Source organism: Protopterus annectens, chromosome 16.part0 (assembly GCF_019279795.1).
Source record: "Protopterus annectens isolate FY-2018-M chromosome 16.part0, PAN1.0, whole genome shotgun sequence".
Lineage (NCBI taxonomy): Eukaryota > Metazoa > Chordata > Ceratodontiformes > Protopteridae > Protopterus > Protopterus annectens.
Window position 1 is genome coordinate 513,412,711 of NC_056750.1, and position 19,051 is coordinate 513,431,761.

General features: G+C 41.2%; 1 protein-coding gene across 1 annotated transcript in view; it reads right to left on the reverse strand.

Moving 5' to 3' along the window:
- The window catches only part of ZBTB34 (zinc finger and BTB domain containing 34), a 343,310-nt gene extending 325,576 nt beyond the window's left edge, over window positions 1-17,734 (reverse strand). Inside the window, exon 1 of the mRNA XM_044058562.1 lies at window positions 17,563-17,734. The gene's annotated coding sequence lies outside the window, so the exon portion shown is untranslated. The remainder of the gene's footprint in view (window positions 1-17,562) is intronic.
- Window positions 17,735-19,051: the final 1,317 nt, after the last annotated feature.

Consider the following 19,051-nt stretch of genomic DNA (forward strand, 5'->3'; position numbering starts at 1 on the left):
CATAACATGTCAAGGTTGTGTAACTCAAGTAGGGCATGAAGCCGAGTTATTTTATTGTTAATACTACATATATTTAAGTGAGCTAATAAGAGGGAGTTAGGATGTGTAGGGATGAGGAAGAAGGACTGGTTGTGTAGGTAGTAGTGTTGTTGGTAGGGCCAGGGTTGGGATGAATGTCACAATCTTTAAAGAGGTGAAGGTGTAATCTGCAGGTGTGAATTAGAGTAAGATTCGGTAAGGTTTGTGGTTTCTTGACTTGGTAGCGTTTGTAGGTAACATGGGTGACTGATATCTTGGGGAAGAAACAGTTGGTTGTATATGTTATGTTTGCGTATTTCAGGGTAGGTGATAGAGCAGGAAGGGATATTTGTTTTGAGGACTGGTGGGAGTTAGAGCAGTGAAGATGTTCACAGGCAGTTAAGATATAGGGAAGGAAAAGGAAAGGGAGAATTGAAAACAGAAGTAGGGGTATAAGGTAAGGAGATATGGGTGAAATAGGTATGGTGCTGAAGAGGTGGAGAGTGGGAAGTGAGGAGGTGAGTGTGTACGAATATAGTGGAGGAGTGGTGAGGTAGATAGATGTTGAAGAGGGGTGGAATGTGATTGGCTGATAGGGAAGTGGGAGTGGTTAGATTGGTATAAGGCTAGGTGTACTGGTGGTGGGTGAGATTTGGGGGGTAGGGGAGCAGAGTGAGCCTGCAGGGCGAACAGAGCAGGAAGAGCCAAGTAAGGAGGAAAAACCAGCCTGTGAAAAACAATCAGTGGAAATGCTGACTGCTAGAGGTAAGTTAAGGTGCAGGTAGGTGAAAGAGGTGAGAGATGTAGAGATAGTCTGAGTAGGCTGGGTCAAGAGGAGGATAAAGGTGGAAAACGGAAGCTTAAAGTAAGTCTACACAGAGATAAGTAAAGTATACAACAGTTACTTTTAATGAAATAAGTAGTTAGGTTGAATGAAATCAGTAGATAAAACTAGTTTACTGGATTACTTCAAACATGAGGGAGTAGGATACATTTATAGGAAGAGGGTGCCATCTAGTGGGTAAAACCTGTAGTACAACAATAACTCCTGGAAGGAAAGAAGTAATCTAGTAGTAGGAGAGGCAAATATGGAAGCCAAGTAAAGGCTACGAGAGGGGTAGGGGGAGGTAAGAAGTAGAAAAGAGTATGGCTGCTGGCTATCCTGGAAAGGTAGGGATTTTAAATAGACCTAGTGTTTAGACAAATATACTGTCCATAAAGCAGCTAACGTGCTTTCTTGAGGGGATAGATTCAGAGGATGGCCTCTATTTCCTTATTGTAGGAAAAGGCAGCAGGTACTATTGTTTAGAAGGAATCCTGGTCATCAAATAGGACAGGTTTTATCCCTAATGCAGGACAGGCAGCTTGCCAGGCTGGGTAGACAAGGGAGAAAGAAGACTGTCATAAATAAACCATGTAGCACAGTTAAGCCAGGTAAAAAATAAAAATACAAATATTGCTAAGCAGAGAACATTGCAACAGATAAGGACGCACATTAGTATGCAAGAGTACTAATCCAGTGATAAGCAAATAGGCTCTTAAGCCGGCTCAGGTAGATTCTTAACATACAGTAGAAAATAGCTAAGGCAGCTACAAGCTAGAGAAAAGCAGTTAAGGTGTTTACAAGCTCAAGTCAGTAAAGTGCCACGTACCACAAGCCCACTATTATGTCGTTCGCAACCCAAGAACACTTAGGGAGAAGAGGGCACCCCTAGTAAAATGTATAACCCTTCCCAATTAATACATCACCTTTCCAATAAACCCCGTTAAAGAATATAGCCTATCAAATAGTCACACATTATCAATTAAATAATGCAGAGGCTAATGAGGAATAAAAAGTAGGCTGGGAGAATAGCTTACATTTGGGCGACGCTAAGACCGGCTAACTACTTAATCGAGAGTGAACAGACAGTCTAAAAACACTGTGAAATTCACTTCTGAGACTGAAGAGATAAAGCGTTTGTGCAAGGCAGTCTCTAATTAAAAAGCCCAAGTTTGATATAAGGTTCACTATAAAATAAGGTAACATATGGTATTGAGTAGTTATGCATGTTAAACATAAAGCAGTTCCATGTGGACCATGCATAACCAAGTGGGACATTACTGCGAGAGTAATACCAGCATACTTGCGATATGAGTTAGAAATATATGGGTGAAAAAAAAAAGAAAATGTCAGAACAAATAGTTAAATTAAGGCAAAAAACGCTATGCAAACTAGCGATATCGGTTTGGATTGCTGTAAAGGCATCGATCTAAACAATTTACTAAACAGCAGAAATTCAGGTAACTTAAGTTGCATCGGAGAGCACAAATACAAGTAGCAACAATTACATTGTATCAGTGTAAACGAACAGTATCCTACTTGCTGTCCATGCACTTTCAAAGGCAAAAAGCAGTTACACCATTAAACAGTGCTAGAGTAGTTTCAACCCATTAAGGCAAAATACAAGTAAAATGGTAATATAGTGATACAGAACACACGCTTACAATAGGTGCAACCACTGGGCTCCAGGGACACGCAGCAGCATTGAACTGAACAATATCCTCCCCAGAGGGTGGTACAGGTCTCCCATCATCTGGTAGTTGGAAAGAAATTAAAATAACTAGAACAGCATTAAAAAAAAAAAAAAAAAAGTCTTAACATACCCAACAAAAATAAACTGCATAAAAGATATCTCACTATGTAACAATCTCTGGAGAAAGGTCTTAGTTAAAAAACATACAAAGCAATGGGTGACTTTTCATTAATTTAAAAACTCAAATGCATTACCATTATTACTATACCATTATATTCCATTCTCTGCTTATAGTTTATAAACCGATGCCAGAATCCCCAGTCACCTAAACACCACAGCCTTTCCCCCAGAAACATTTCTGCCTGCATATCATTCCACCTCCTCAGGCCATCCTCATCACACATACCCAATGTTCTGTAGCCAACAAACAGGACTAACTACAACCACTGCTTCATGGTTGGCTGGCATAGTTTGTCATAAATGTTGGCACCAAACGGTGTTCTTCTTTCTTTCCAGAATATCTCCACACCAGCATCCAGTCAAACTTCCATTTCACTTGCTAGAGAGGACAACAGTTTCCATCCCACCTTATACAAAAATTTCAGAGTCTCAAAATATAACTTGGTATGTGGCACATTTAGTCCTCTAATTCACGCAGCAATAACACCCTTTCCAAGCATCCTAGATGTGCTGCACCCAAATCATGCACTGTATTCTTAAAATTACCTTATTAAATTTTGTGGCAGAACTGCAGAAAAACCCTGATGCAACTGAAACAGTCAAAGCACAAAACAATGCAATGCCTGCACACTCTGGTCCAATTCTAATATATTTCATCTCTTGATTTCAACATTAAGAATATTGATCGATTTCTCATATGCTTTGTTTACAGATGCCTTAACCATATCACCTACCCAGATGTTTCTATAGTTAAGTTCTCATATACTGAACACAATTTAATCTCAATGCCCCATTCTTAGCATAAAATTTTATACTACAAAAAGCTAAAGAAACATGCAGATTCTTCAAATATCTGCCCTATATCTGTTATATAGAAGCCCATTACAATCTGCAAATGATGAAATGTAATTATCTTCAGCATTTCTGTAATGTCTAATGGATTCTGTGACATCATCTTATATGGCAGATTCCAAGATCCCGCTATTGTCCTGTTCACCTGCTGTTGCCACTAGCACATCGCAACTGTCTTCAGATATGCAGGGGTATTTCAGACATAAGAGTACTACAGATGCAAAGTTTGCTCTGAGAGTGTTGATGGAGAAATAGAGAGAAGGTCAGAAGGAGTTGCATTGTATCTTTGTGGACTTAGAAAAAGTATGACAGGGTACCTAGAGAGGAGTTGTGGTATAGTATGAGGAAGTCGGGAGTGTCAGAGAGAATTATGTAAGAGTGGTACAGGATATGTATGAGGGTAGTGTCACAGCGGTGAGGTCTGCGGTGGGAGTGACAGATGCATTTAAGGTGGAGGTGGGATTACATCAAGGATCAGCTCTGACCCCTTTCTTATTTGCAATGGTGATGGACAGGTTGACAGATGAGATCAGACAGGAGTTCCCGTGGACTACGACCTTTGCATATGACATTGTGATCTGTAGTGAAAGTAGGGAACAGGTGGAGGAGACCCTGGAGAGGTGGAGATATGCTTTAGAGAGAAGATGAATGAAGCTCAGCAGGTCTAAGACAGAATATATGTGCGTGAATGATTCGGAGGGTAGAGGAATGGTGAGGATGCAGGGAGTAGAGGTGGCAAAGGTGGACAAGTTCAAATACTTGGGATCAACAGTTCAGAGTAATGGCGAGTGTGGAAGAGAGGTGAAGAAGAGAGTACAGGCAAAATGGAGTGGGTGGAGAAGAGTGCCAAGAGTGATTTGTGACAGGCGAGTACCAGTAAGAGTGAAAGGGAAGGTCTACAAGAGGGTAGTGAGACCAGCTATGTTATATGGGTTGGAGACAGTGGCATTGACAAAAAGGCAGGAGTCAGAGCTAGATGTGGAAGAGATAAAGATGTTAAGATTTGCATTGGGTGTGACGACGGTGGACAGGATTAGGAATAAGTACAGTAGACAGTCAGCCCAGGTTGGACGGTTTGGAGACAAAGCCAGAGAGCCAAGATTACGTTGGTTTGGACATGTGCTGGGGAGGGATGCAGAGTATATTGGGAGAAAGATGCTAAGGTCGAAGCTGCCAGGTAACAGGAAAAGAGTAAGGCCTAAGATGAGGTTCATGGATGTGGTGAGAGAGGACATGCAGGTGGTTGGTGTGACAGAGAAAGATGCAGAGGACAGGAAGAAATGGAAACAGATGATCCGCTGTGGCGACCCCTAACGGGAGCAGCTGAAAGAAGAAGATTTCAGACATATTTTACCCTCAGTACTGAGATCATAATTTGTCAAATATTCTGTAACCTCCCAAATACTTTTAAACTTTGTTTAACCCCTCTGTTTCATACTATCTACCCTCCTGCCAGTGCCTCCCTTACCTTTCTCCATATATTATCTGTGAAGAAACTCACTGCAAATCTAAAAACAAGTACTTCAACTGGGACGGATAACTCCAGAGGGAGTCTTGACATATCCGACTCGAGTTACTAATTCTTTAAACATCTTGATAAACTTTTGTTGTATAAAAATGTATTGCAGGGAAATACCAGTGCTGATTTACATAATGACCATTTTTTAAGGACAATTCTGTGAGGGAGGGGCATGACCTGACAGAACGGAATGGACACACACATCCTCAGCTGAACAAGTATGCCTTCTGCTATATGCATCTTATTTCCTGACTGACTGCAGTCTACCACTTACCACTATTGAGGCCCATAGTTTTAAACACCCAGTCCTATATCCCTCCCAGACGTCAGTAATCTGAATGTCTAGGGCCCACTTCTCACCACTACAGTTCTTGTAAACAAACAAAATTTATCTCCTTAAAAGTCATCTCATCAACTCCCTCATATTATCTCTGAAAATTAAGGAAGACGTGTATGAGAACAATATTTAATGAATATTCTACTTTGTAGTTTTATTTCACAATGAATTCCTAATAGTTTTAGTATACTTTTCATGAATTCAGAAGTTGTGCCCAATATGGAATGGTACAGATGGAGACTCAAGATATTCTTAACTAACAAAAATAATGCAAAGGTGTTCATTTCCAATTGTTTAGTGGCTGAAAAATAAAAAGTAACAATACACTGATTTCAGTCAAAAATAATGTAAAAAGAATAAAAAGCTTTTTTATGCTCTGGGAGAGAAACATTATCCTTTCATTTCCCACGTACATATGTTCTCTCCAATAAACAAGACTATTCTTCTCTGCTGAACTGTGTTGTCTTAAGTTATTTTGCTTACCTTAACAAAATCCATTATGAGAAATCAATTCACTCCAAAGACGTTCATTCACTAAATGTCATCAACTCCCCCACACTGTCAATGAAAATCCACTGTAAGAAATCGGTTCACACCAGTGTAGCACCTTTAATCAATGTCTTCAGACTCCAAGAAGCAATGATTTTACACCAAAACGCATTACCCTTTTCCAACATTTCCCCTGATATGAGGGGAGGAAGACCCTTGGGACCAATACGCCTTGAGCAGCATTATGCTCCTTCACCTCAACGTGCACTTCCTGCAAAGCTATCAGCTATGTTTTCAGCCATGCAATCATCCCATTTTACACTGCAACTTAGCTACATTAGTCAGGATATTAATGTTCCAATAAATGCATGCATTACTACAAAAAGATTTCCATCACTTTGATACCTTTCACTCTATAATCTAGCAACATCCCACAAAAAAACAGGTTTATGCATTGTAAATGTGTTCAGCTATCAAAAACAGCTGAACACATTTACACTACATAAACCTATCAAAACACACTCTGCAACTCTCTTTACTCAGTACTGTACAAAAACTTGTGCCCACCATGCTTTAATAAAAAAAAATACCAGGTGCTCAAAACAGCCCCCCCCCCCCATACTGATACCACAGTTTAAAATACCACCATCAGCATGACTGCTTGTATTTTAATCAATTACAGTTGCCATTTTAATAACAGCAAAATTGTAATCCATCAATTAACAATTTCAAGAAAAGAAAACAAATGTCCACAAAATTTAATAATTTCATTATTTCACAATTATATAGATTGCATGACAATCTAAACGATATAAATCAAACAACAATGCTAAGAGGGAAATTCAAATCATTAAAAACTGTCCAGAAAAATAAGCTATTCTTATTGTACAAAACAAAAACACAAATTTAAAACTTTCTCTCTGGTATTAAATATCTCTGACTAATTTCATGAATGAAAGTAACTATCAAAACTTCACTGAAGACACCCTTATCTTCCAAGACAGCCTAACTCGGACAAACTTGCAATAGTCTGAAGATGAAAATAAAGAACACAGTCTCATTCACTTTTAGTAACAGGAACTCACTCAAGACTACCACATAAAAGTCCTCCCCCATTAAAACAGACACTGCCATTACAGACATAGGCACGCTTTCAGAAACTCTTCAAACCACCACACATTTACTGTTATTAGAAAATCCAGCCACTGGGGATGCACAAGCCAGTGCATTTCTTCATGCCGGTCTCAAGCCCGGATAAATGGGGAGGGTCGCGTCAGGAAGGGCATCCGGCGTAAAACATCTGCCAAATGAGATATGCGTAATACATACCAGATCGGTCAAGGCCCAGGTTAACGACGACCACCACCAGTACTGTTAGCCAACAGGGTGCTGGTGGAAATTGGGCTACTGTTGGCCAAAGGAGAAGAGGGGGAAGGCATGCCCGAATGCAGGAAGAGAGGAGAAAGGTTAGGTGTGGTAGTGAGGGTAGGAACTTTGAATGTTGGCAGCATGACTGGTATAGGGAGAGAGCTAGATGATATGATGGAAAGAAGGAAGGCTGATATATTGTGTGTACAAGAGACCAGGTGGAAGGGAAGTAAGGCCAGGTGTATTGGAGGTGGGTTCAAATTGTTCCATCATGGTGTGGATAGGAGGAGAAATGGGGTAGGGGCTATCCTGAGGGAATGGTATACCAAGAGTGTTTTGGAGGTGAAGAGAGTGTCGGATAGAATGATGTTTATGAAGCTGGAAATTGATGGTGTAATGACGAATGTTGTTAGTGCATATGCTCCGCAAGTTGGGTGTGCAATGGATAAGAAAGAAAAATTTTGGAGTGAGTTGGCTGAAGTAGTGATGACTGTATCAAAGTGTGGGAAAGTGGTGATCGGAGCAGATTTCAATGCGCATGTTGGTGAAGGGAACAGAGAGGATGAGGAAGTGATGGGTAGGTATGGTGTTAAGGAAAGGAATGCAGAAGGTCAGATGGCAGTGGATTTTGTAAAAGGGACGGACATGGCTGTGGTGAATACATATTTTAACAAGAGGGAGGAGCATAGGGTGACATACAAGAGTGGAGGGAGATGTACACGGGTGGATTATATCCTATGCAGGAGGGCCAGTTTGAAGGAGATTGGAGACTGTAAAGTGGTGACGGGGGAAAGTGTAGTTAGGCAGCAGAGACTCGTGGTCTGTAGAATGACACTGGTGATTAAGAGGAGGAGGAGTGTGAGGGCAGCACCAATGATCAAATGGTGGAAATTGAAAAAGGGTGACACTGAGGTGGAGTTGGCAGTGAAGTGTTACCGAAGAGATGGGAAACTACAGCAGAGCTAGCAAGGGAGACTGCTAGAAAGGTGCTTGGTGCGACATCTGGACAGAGGAAGGAGGACAAGGAGACCTGGTGGTGGAATGAGGAAGTAGAGGAAAGTAAACAGAGAAAGAGGTTGGCGAAGAAGAAGTGGGATTGTCAGAGAGGAGAATAAGGAGAATAGGTGCATAGTAAGAGGTGGCAAAGGCTAAGGCATATAGAGAGTTGTATGAAAGGTTGGACAATAAGGAGGGAGAAAAGGACCTGTACCGATTGGCTAGACAGAGGGACCGAGCTAGGAAAGATGTGCAGCAGGTAAGGGTGATAAAGGATAATGAGGGAAACATACTCACTAGCGAGGAGAATTTGTTGAACAGATGGAAGGAGTACTTTGAGGGGCTAATGAATGAAGAGAATGAGACAGAGAGAAGGCTGGATGATGTGGGGATAGTGAATCAGGAAGTGCAATGGATTAGCAAGGCAAGTAAGGATAGCTATGAAGAAAATGAAGAATGGAAAGGCTGTTGGTTCAAATGAAATATCTGTGGAAGCTTGGAGGTGTTTAGGAGAAATGGCAGTGGAATTTTAACCAGATTGTTTAATGAAATCTTGGAAAGTGAGAGGATGCCGGAGGAAAGTGTTTTGGTAACGATTTTTAAAAATAAGGGTGATGTGCAGAGCTGTAGTAACTACAGAGGGATAAAAATGATCAGTCACAGCATGAAATTATGGGAAAGGGTAGTGGAAGCTAGGTTAAAAAGAGAGGTGATGATTAGTGATCAGCAGTATGGTTTCATGCCAGGAAAGACAACTACAGATGCGATGTTAGTTCTGAGAGTGTTGATGGAGAAGTACAGAGAAGGTCAGAAGGAGTTGCACTGTGTCTTTGTGGACTTAGAGAAAGCATATGAGAGGGTGCCTAGAGAGGAGTTGTGGTATTGTATAAGGAAGTCAGGAGTAGCAGAGAAGTATGTAAGAGTGGTACAGGATATGTACAAGGGTAGTGCGACAGCGGTGAGATCTGCAGTGGGAGTGACAGATGCGTTTAAGGTGGAATTACAAAGGATCAGCTCTGAGCCCTTTCTTATTTGCACTGGTGATGGACAGGTTGACAGACGAGATCAGACAGGAGTCCCCGTGGACTATGATGTTTGCAGATTATATTGATATGTAGTGAGAGTAGGGAATGGGTTGAGGAGACCCTGGAGAGGTGAAGATATGCTCTAGAGAGGAGAGGAATGAAGGTCAACCAGACTAAGACGGAATACATGTGTGTGAATGAAAAGGAGGATACAGAAATGGTGAGGAAGCAGGGAGTAAAGTTGGCAAAAGTGGATGAGTTTTAATACTTGGGATCAACAGTTCAGAGTAATGGCGAGTGTGGAAGAGTGGTGAAGAAGACAGTACAGGCAAGGTGGAGAAGAGTGTGTCAGGAGTGATTGGTGACAGACGAGTACCAGTAAGAGTGAAAGGGAAGGTCTACAAAAGGGTAGTGAGACCAGCTAGGTTACATGGGTTGGAGACAGTGGCAATGACAAAAAGGCAGGAGTCAGAGTTGGATGTGGCAGAGTTAAAGATGTTAAGATTTGCACTGGGTGCAGCGAGGGTAGACAGGATTAAAAATAAGTATATTAGAGGGTCAGCCCAGGTTGGACAGTTTGGAGACAAAGCCAGAGAGGTGAGACTGCATTGGTTTGGACATGTGCTGAGGAGGGATGCTGGATATATTGGGAAAAGGATGCTAAGGATGAAGCTGCCAGGTAAGAGGAAAAGAGGAAGGCCTAAGATAAGGTTTATGGATTTGGTTGGAGGAGACATGCAGGTGGTTGGTGTGACAGAGCAAGATGCAGAAGACAGGAAGAAATGGAAACAGGTGATCTGCTGTGGTGACCCCTAACCATGAAAAGCTGAAAGAAAAGCATTCTACCTCACACAACTGACTACAAACAGCACTGTTTCTTGATTAGGAGAGATCATCATTCCACTTCACTTGCCCCTCATCAAGCCCATGTTAGAGTACCTTTGGAATGTACCTGTCCAAGCACCTAATCCAATATGAGAAATCCCAACAGTTCATTACTACCAAAATTTGTTATGGGTTCCCCAGTTTACCTAAAACATCTGCTATGGGCTACTCATCTCCTGCAAACTCTTATACTGATCTACAATTGCCTTAAAAAGGCATAAACCACAACTGTGCTTGAGCTACAGCATACCCATAAGAATAGTATTAACACAAGGATAAGACGAAGGGACACAAATCTATATTGCAACATAAAACAGGACTTAACATGAAAGATAACTCTCCTAAAAAAATCCTACACTGCAAAGAAACTCAGCCAACATTACAGCCTCTTCATTCACTGCTATGACATCTGCAACTACTTCCAGTCTCCCAGGAAAAGCAGAATGTTTTGTCAAAGACTTCTTTGCTTATATGATGCTCAGTTTAGTCAGAAAGACAAACCTTTTCGCTTAGAAAAATATTTTTATGTGGGTGATGTTTAATGGTCAGCAAATTTTCAACTGGATTAATCTGGTAATCATCTGCTCATAGGTTCATAAAAACTACTTTATCAATGGCCTTGGGTGGGGGTAGGAGGGCTTTGTAAGCCTAGTCATGCTTCCCAAGTCTATCTGGCAAGTTATGATATTTAGGTTCATACTAGGCTATCTGCCCTGGGGCATTTATAAGCCTAGCCCGATTGTGTTCGGCTTACGCCGCCCCTTGATTTGAGTATACTGTGCCCTTTTTAAAAGTTTAGTTTACTGTGCCTCTGTCTAATGGTGACACGGAAGTAATCCCCGGGACAAACCTACGATCCCCCATCCACTCATCAAGATTCTTCTTGAAGAGAGTCAGTGAGGTGCTCTGCCTAACATGAATTGGAATTCTATTCCAGAGCGAAGGGAGCCTCTGGGTTATGAATCTGTCCCTCCAGCATGTTCTATTTATTTCTGTGCTGAGGTTCAACTCCCTCGAGCGCGTGGCTCTAAGAGATTTAGATTTACTGAGGTGGAGCATGTCCATTAATTCTGGGTTGGACATAGCTTTATATGTCAGGCATAGATTGCCTCGAAGTAGGCGGTATGTAACTGAGTAGAGCTGGAATTTTTTTTAACCGAGCAGCATATGGCATCTGTTTGAGTCCCTTGATCCTCCTGGTGAGATACTTTTGGGGTCTTCCTAATTGCTGCAGGTGTCCGGTAAGGTACATCCCAAAGGGGGCATTGTATTCTATGATGGGCCTGATGAGGGATGAATAATGGGGCACGATTACCTCTCTTGATCTAGATGTGAATCCTTTCATGATGAGGTGGGCTATGTAGAAGGTCTTTCTAACCACTTTGGCAATGTGGTTGTCAAAGGAGAGATTGCCATCAACTTGGGTCCCCAGATCCCCAATTACTTTCTCTGTACTTAATGGGTTACCACCTATGTGGTAATTTGTGGGCACATTGTTTTTGCCAAAGGGTATGACTATACACTTTTTGGCATTTAGCTTCAGACCATGGCTCTGGCACCAGTTATCCATCTCTGCGAGACCTTTTTGAAGGAGGTTTGTGTCAGCTGGAGAGTCGATTATGGCGCCCAGTTTGCAGTCATCTGCGAACTTGGTGAGCCATAGTCCTCCCACGTTGGCCTGTACCTCAGAAAAGTAAATACCGAACAAGAGAGGTCCCAGGACAGAAGCTTGTGGGACGCCACTTGTGACCGGTTTAGAGTCTGACATGGCTCCAGCAACTCTGACTCTGTGGGTTCTGTCTTTGAGCCAGTTTGTGACCCATCTTGTGACATAGGGGTTTATATTTAGGCTGGATAGCTTATCTATGATGCCAGAGTGGGGTACTGTGTCAAATGCCTTTGCGAGGTCCAGATAGGCTGTGTGGATTACCCTCCCTTCATCTATGGCCTTGGTGACCGTTTCGGAGAAGTCGACCAGGTTCAAAAGGCAGGATCTGCCCTTGACGAAGCCAAATTGGGTAGGATCTAGTGTCTGTAGGTCCCCAATGTCTTTGTTTATGAGTTCCATGATGATCCTCTCCATAGCCTTGCAGACTAGGCTAGTCAGGCTTATGGGGCGATAGTTTCCAGGGTCCGCAGAGGCGCCACCTTTGTGGAGTGGGACCACTGTTGCTGTATGCCATTCTTTGGGCACATATCCTGTAGTGAGGCTGAGATTGTACAGCAGTTTTACTTGAGGGATTAGTTATTTTTGGAGTTCATGTAGGACGCAACCCGGGACGCTATCTGGTCACATGAAAGCAGTGTTTTTTTGCTTTGGAGAGGGCGGCCTTCACCTGAGCATCAGAGATGTTTGGGAGGCTGCACTCTGCCGGGATAGATACTTGCTCTTTTGGGGGGGAGGGGGTGGAGAAGTTTGCACTGAACCTGTCTACCAGGATATTGGCGATGTCTGTGGGCTCAGTGTATTTTTTGTCACTTAGAATCAACTCAGAACAAGTCTGGGAGTTGCATCCCAGGTTCCTAACATAACTGAAAAAAGCCTTATCATTGTCTTTAGTGTCCTGTGCAAATTTTCTCTCGAAGCTGGCCATGGAGGATTTTATGAGGGATCGTAATTTTTTGCTAGTACTGATCAGAGATGCCTTCCCTTTTAGGGATTTTGCTCTATCATGTAGTAGCTTCCTCCTTCTGTTGTACAGTTTATTTATGGCTGAGGTCCACCAGACTGGACGCCTGCCTTTGGATGATTGGGTCTTGATTTTGTTTGGGATAGCATGATCCATGCATTCCTGGAAATGTCCATAGAATGTGTTTATATAGGATTCTGCAGTTTGAGACGTAGTTTCCACTGGCCCTGGGGCCTTGAAGGATTCCACTTCGGTTTTGAGAAGTTTTTCACTGTGGTTTTCTGGGCTGGAGGTGGGGTCGGGGTGTGGATATCCAGTGAAATTAATTTATGGTCTGATCTTACCAATGAGGGATATACTTCTGGTATGGAGCATAGAGTCCCCATGTTGGTAATGATCAGGTCTAGTATGTTTTCCCCTCTTGTGGGAGTGGTGACTAGTTGTTCCATAGCATTTGAGTTTATAAATTCCAGGAACCTTTGGGCTAAGGTGCTGGGGCTTGAGTAATGCTCCCAGTCTATGTTTGGGTAGTTGTAGTCGCCCAACATAATGGTGTTCGGAGAGATCTTCATGTTCTCCAATGTTTTCAGGAAAGCCGAGTGGGATTCCTGACTTTGAGAGGGTGGTCTGTAGGATGCTATAAACTGAAAAGCAGTCTTGCCCACTGTCAGTTGCACATGGACGGTCTCCGATACTTTGTGCAATGCTACTAACCTGGAGGTGTGGATATCCTTGATAAATATAGAAACTCCCCCTCCTTTTGTGGTTGGGTCCAGGTTTTGGGGCCGAAAAGCATGATATGAGGTATAACCTGGTAGTGCTGGGGTGCTCTCTGGAGCCTTGAACCAGGTTTCTGTCACTGCACAGATATCGATGTTCTCCATACTGAGGAGAGCCTCTACTCTACACTAATGTTATTTTACGGGGTACATATAGGCTTGGGCATGGGCTGTTAGGCATTTACAGACTGAAGTGCTACACCAGGGATAAACTTCCAATTCCCTATCCATAGGTCCAGATTATGCTTTAATTGGGTTAGACAAGAACTCTGCTTGACATGATGGGAAGCCTGTTGCAGTAAAGGGATAGTCTCAGAGACACGTATCTGTTCTCCCAACATGTCCGACTCATGTTGCAGATGAGGTTTCTGTCCCTAGATTGGGTAATTCTAATCTATTTGTTTTGCAGATGTGCAACAGGTTCATCAGAGCAGGATCAGAGGATTCTTTGTAAGCCAGACAGACTGTCTCTCAGAAGTCTGTAGAAGACCAAATAAAAGGGCAGAGCTTTGAGGCAGCTCAAGTAGAACATGTTCACTCTGTATTCCTTTTGTGAGAATCCCAGTGTATGCACTATGTGTTGCACATGCCTGTGCCTGGCCAAGAACATACCAAAAGGGGCTATGACTGGACTGATGAGGGCAAAGAGTAGCAGAACAAAGACATCCTTGGACCTACATGTCATGCCCTTACTTATAAGATGTACAACATAGATTAATTTTCTTACTATTAACAGGCACACAACAGTCAATATTATACAGGCACACAACAGTCAAAGGCCAAGTTACGGTCTACATTCATTCCCAAATCCCTTGCCACCAGGACTACTCTTAAGGGTGTATTATCAAAATGTTGCAGTTTCCAACAATAACAGTCTTCCCAAAGGATTCTATCAAGCTTTTCTTGGTAATGAGTTTTAGACCGCAGCTAGCTACTGGTCTGTGTCATGCTTTCATGGACAGCGTTTATTCCTTTGGGGATTCTACCACAGTATAATCAGAAATAACTTTAAAAAATATATATATTACAATAAAAAAATCTTACCAAGTTTCTCTTGCTATAGTTTATATTTTTTGAAATCTGTATTTCAAAATTTTGTAATACAGAGTCTATCTTTTCAGCTTCAGGTTCTGTTTTCCCAATAAACAGACTCAGCCACATAAATTGTATAACATTTCAAAAGCTGCTTTTCACTAACATCAACACTGGAAAAAGGTCTCCTCCTCCAAAAAAGAAATGCAAGGCAAATTTCACATAACCTTGGATAAAAGGTCTCCTCCTCCAAAAAAGAAATGCAAGGCAAATTTCACATAACCTTGGATATTCAAGCAACAGCCATCTCATTACCCAACTTGCTGAACTTCGACAATGAAGAGAGTTGCCAGTGTCTCTAGCATATAGGATTAAAAAGTTTCTTTATTCACAGTTTAGGGAACAGACCAACCTAGTACACCCAGATGTCACACACATTTCCTCCACCCTGTTTACTACACGATGCATCTCCACTTCTAAACAAACCCATCTAACACCCCTACTGCTTCTACATAAACTTCCTGCAGTCTACTTTATGAATCTCTCATCTTTCTTGACCCACCTTTAGGAGGGCTTCCTCTTGAGCTAAAGACATTTCAAACAAACAAGATTAAGGAACAATACTAAAAACAGACAGGATATTCCTTGATTCAAATGAATTGCTACCTCATATAAAAACTGAGAATACACCACTTAATAAAGACAACTGTAATGTTACTGAATAACAAAATTCTAAACCCTGATGGGAAATGCATGCTCTAAAACCCAATTCAAGGTAGATTTGTACTCAAGTTTCGAAAAATAGTCATAACACACTATACTAAGAAGCAATTAAGTGGCAGAACGTTTTCTCAAAAGTTAAAAACTGAACCCTCCAGCATGGAGACCGATTCCCCACAACAAAGGACTTAATTGCTACAGTTTGTGTGTTTTGATTTTGTCGAAAATAGTTCATCACTTAATCACAAGTCAGTCAAGCATACCATATCTTAAAACCATCTAGGCGAACATTAATATGAATTCATTCTAACTGATAAATTTTAAGTGAAACTGCTGTAAGAGTAATATCTGCATGTTAGAAAAAAATGCCAGGATTCTTTTCTACCAAGTCCCCTTCTTACTTCCCTTTAATTGCTCCTCTACTTCAATCTTACTACTTTGATTAAGTTCCGTCACCCCTTTTACATCTCAAAACACCTTTTTCCTCAATTCAAGTAACTCACGTTTTTTTCTGTCATGGTATTTTACATTTCCCATTTTTCAGTCAACACTTCAAATACATCTCCGAGTCCAATTTTACACCCACCTCCAACTAATGACATTCATTCCTTTTTCTGCATGCTGTAACAGTTAACCTTCCTTCCATCCCTCACCACAAACCATACTCAAACACAGCTCAATATGTCTACTTCATAAAAGTATAAACAACTGCATCTTGTTTTGTAACGAAAATTTATTTTTTGTCAAGACAACTTCTGTCTTACTCTATGCATTTCTACCCATTAGTGCACACATTTAGCATTTTACATAATGTTTGTATTGCTCCTCCCTATTCACGTACTGGTCATTTTCATCTACAGTAAGAAGTTATGTACTCCACATAATGGCCAAGGTACACATCTGCACCAAGGAACACCATTATCATAATAAAAGGTTCAAGTTAAGGCAAAAAGGTCAGAACATCAAGCACTGATAAAGATGCACAAGTAGCAGTTAACTAGGAACAGATATATAGCTCTTTTGGGCACAGGCAATCAACCCTGTAAAAAATCAGTTAGATGTGCAAGTCAAGTCCAGCGTCAGCAGTACACTGTAGTGTTTGGTAATGCAGCATTTTATCCAAACTAAATAAATAAGGCAAAACAGGACCAGCTGCTCCATCTCAGTTATCATTCACACCACCAGAAAAGTATGCAAACCTGCAAACAACCGAAGCCAGCGCCATCAACTCACCAGTTTCAATTACACTGGCTATCTATGAACTGCACAGAGTTTGCTCAACACTAGTTTTATGACAGTGGCAACGTATTACTAATACTCTGCTAAACAAAAAAAAAAAAAAAAGTGACACAGACTGAAAAATGCAAACTATCTGCTGCACTTCAAATGCTTACTCCCCTCGTCACAGATGAAGATGCAGAGGCATTAAGCACAAAAATCTTGCAGTTCCAATGTATTATTTATCCAGTTTTGAAGTTAGTAGGCAGCAGCAACATATTTTTTTCGAACTACATGAAACAGATGCTCATTGTACTCACCATCCACACAACAAACTTAATTGCTCCTGTACGTTGTTAGTGTGCTGATCCACTCAAACTACACCGCACTTAAACAATTCCTTAGTCTTACACGATCAATGAGAACATGTTTCATTTTACGTTCTACATGTTGTTAAATAATAATAATGTTCTGTAGCTAAACAAAGTCAAACTGTTTTTCAAATTTCACTATCTGTCAAAACTATTTCACTTGTCAAGCAAGTTGTTTTAATAACACTAGAACATGACAAGCCAGCCTAAATTTCAGTATTTAAAAATACATATTAGAAATGCAGACAAATTGTTCAAAAGGAAATTCTGTCTGAAATGGAAGCAAACTGCTGTCAGATTTCAAGATCTGTCACTCGTTTTCAAATACTTGCTTGCTCAAAAACATACAATAGCAAATCAATGCATGTATATATCCATTCCCCTCAATTCAGAAACACATTATGCAAATAAACGAGCATACTGATGTATAATGATTGAATAATACACTTCAATCTCAATATTCACTAACTCCAGGGTCATAAAATGATCGAGGATAAAAATCCAACAGAGCCAACGGCACTAAAATGACAAAACGAAGTCATTAGTGATTATTAAACAGCACATTGATACAACTCGAATAGGAAGCAACATCTCATAAACTAGGGTACACCAAATACAGTTCTTTACCTAAAAGGAATCGGCAAATTCACATTATTCCCCCAGCCTCTCCCGCTCCAAGGCCTGCCACCGCTGTACCTCCCTTGTCCCAGTTATTCCTCACACCGGAAGTGAAACTTACGAAGTAAATCGCAGAAAACTTCTTCCGGATCAGAAAAAATTAAACAACCTGAATTTCGGAAATGATCGATCGTCTACTATCGCGGAAAAAACTTGTTCACGTGACAAATAAACTGTCATTTCATGGCTAAGATGCGGAAGGGTTGTTTTAGGGCGTACAAAAGTATACGTCGCTGATCTGGTGTGTCACTGCGTTGTTGCTGGACTTAAAGATGAAGCATTTCACATAAGTATATCTGATGGGGTTTGAGCAAATTGATAAATAGTATCTACGTAGTACTTGAACTGCTCATCTCCAAAACTTGGAATATTATTGGAGATGAGCAATCCTAGGAGCCCTAAAGAGTGGCCGAGGCTGCTGTAGCCCAACATGAAAAATTAGTAACTAGTAATAATAATACCTTTCAAGTGTACTTCATTACGGGGAATGTTCCTCGTTTGGGGTCTTAAAACATTCATGTTCCTCGAAGTTCAACACGGGTGTTAGCAATTTTAACTGATCTCCACGGTAACTTGAACTGAATCATACTAATTTATAAAAAAAAAACAAGTAAACATGTTATCCATCCTGTGAGCTTCATTGGAAGCTGTTAGTGAGCGCTCTACATTTGGAAAGGTAGCGTTCGGTGTTCCTCGTTTTGGAGGGCGACGGTTGAGAACTATGAGTGACATACATTAAGTTCATAACAAAAATATTTATAAGCTCTCACACGAGCAGGATGCCAAGTAGTGCATCGCCCAAGCTGTCTATACTAGACATACTAGAAATGTGCATTCGTCTTTGATCGTAATTTCAATACTGCCCTTAAAATAAAAACAAACAGGCTCTGGTAACATCCCCTTTGAGGTGGTCATCTTGTAACAGAGAATCTAGGCCATCAGCTTTTCCATCCTCCTTAAAATTCATAACAGCAGTACGTGACGAAGCCACCATAAATGCAGTGTCTACACATCATGGCATTCATAATGTGTCACAGCACATAAAAAAAAATCACATATTTCGTGAATACTCAGTGAAATGCAAGGGGCAGTGGTGGAGCACATGACGGACAAGGAGGCTTTTGTGAAAATGCTTCTCTATGTTTATGAACTCGTGATTCTCACTCGTCATAACTCTGAAGAGAAAAGGGGGGGGGGGGGCGAGAACTTGATTAGTTATAATTTATAAATAAGGCTTTCTGTATGCATGCCTGTTTATATACGTGGTGGTGGTGGTGGGGGGTGCTGCAACTTTGGGAATACAAGCAACATTACACGCAAAACCTAGACCATTTCTAATTTAAGTGAGCTTCCAGCTTTTTGCAGCCATTTTCACTATTTCACATTGGGTAGATCACAGTTGTGGCATGGTAAGAAAGAATACCATATTAGGGGGCGG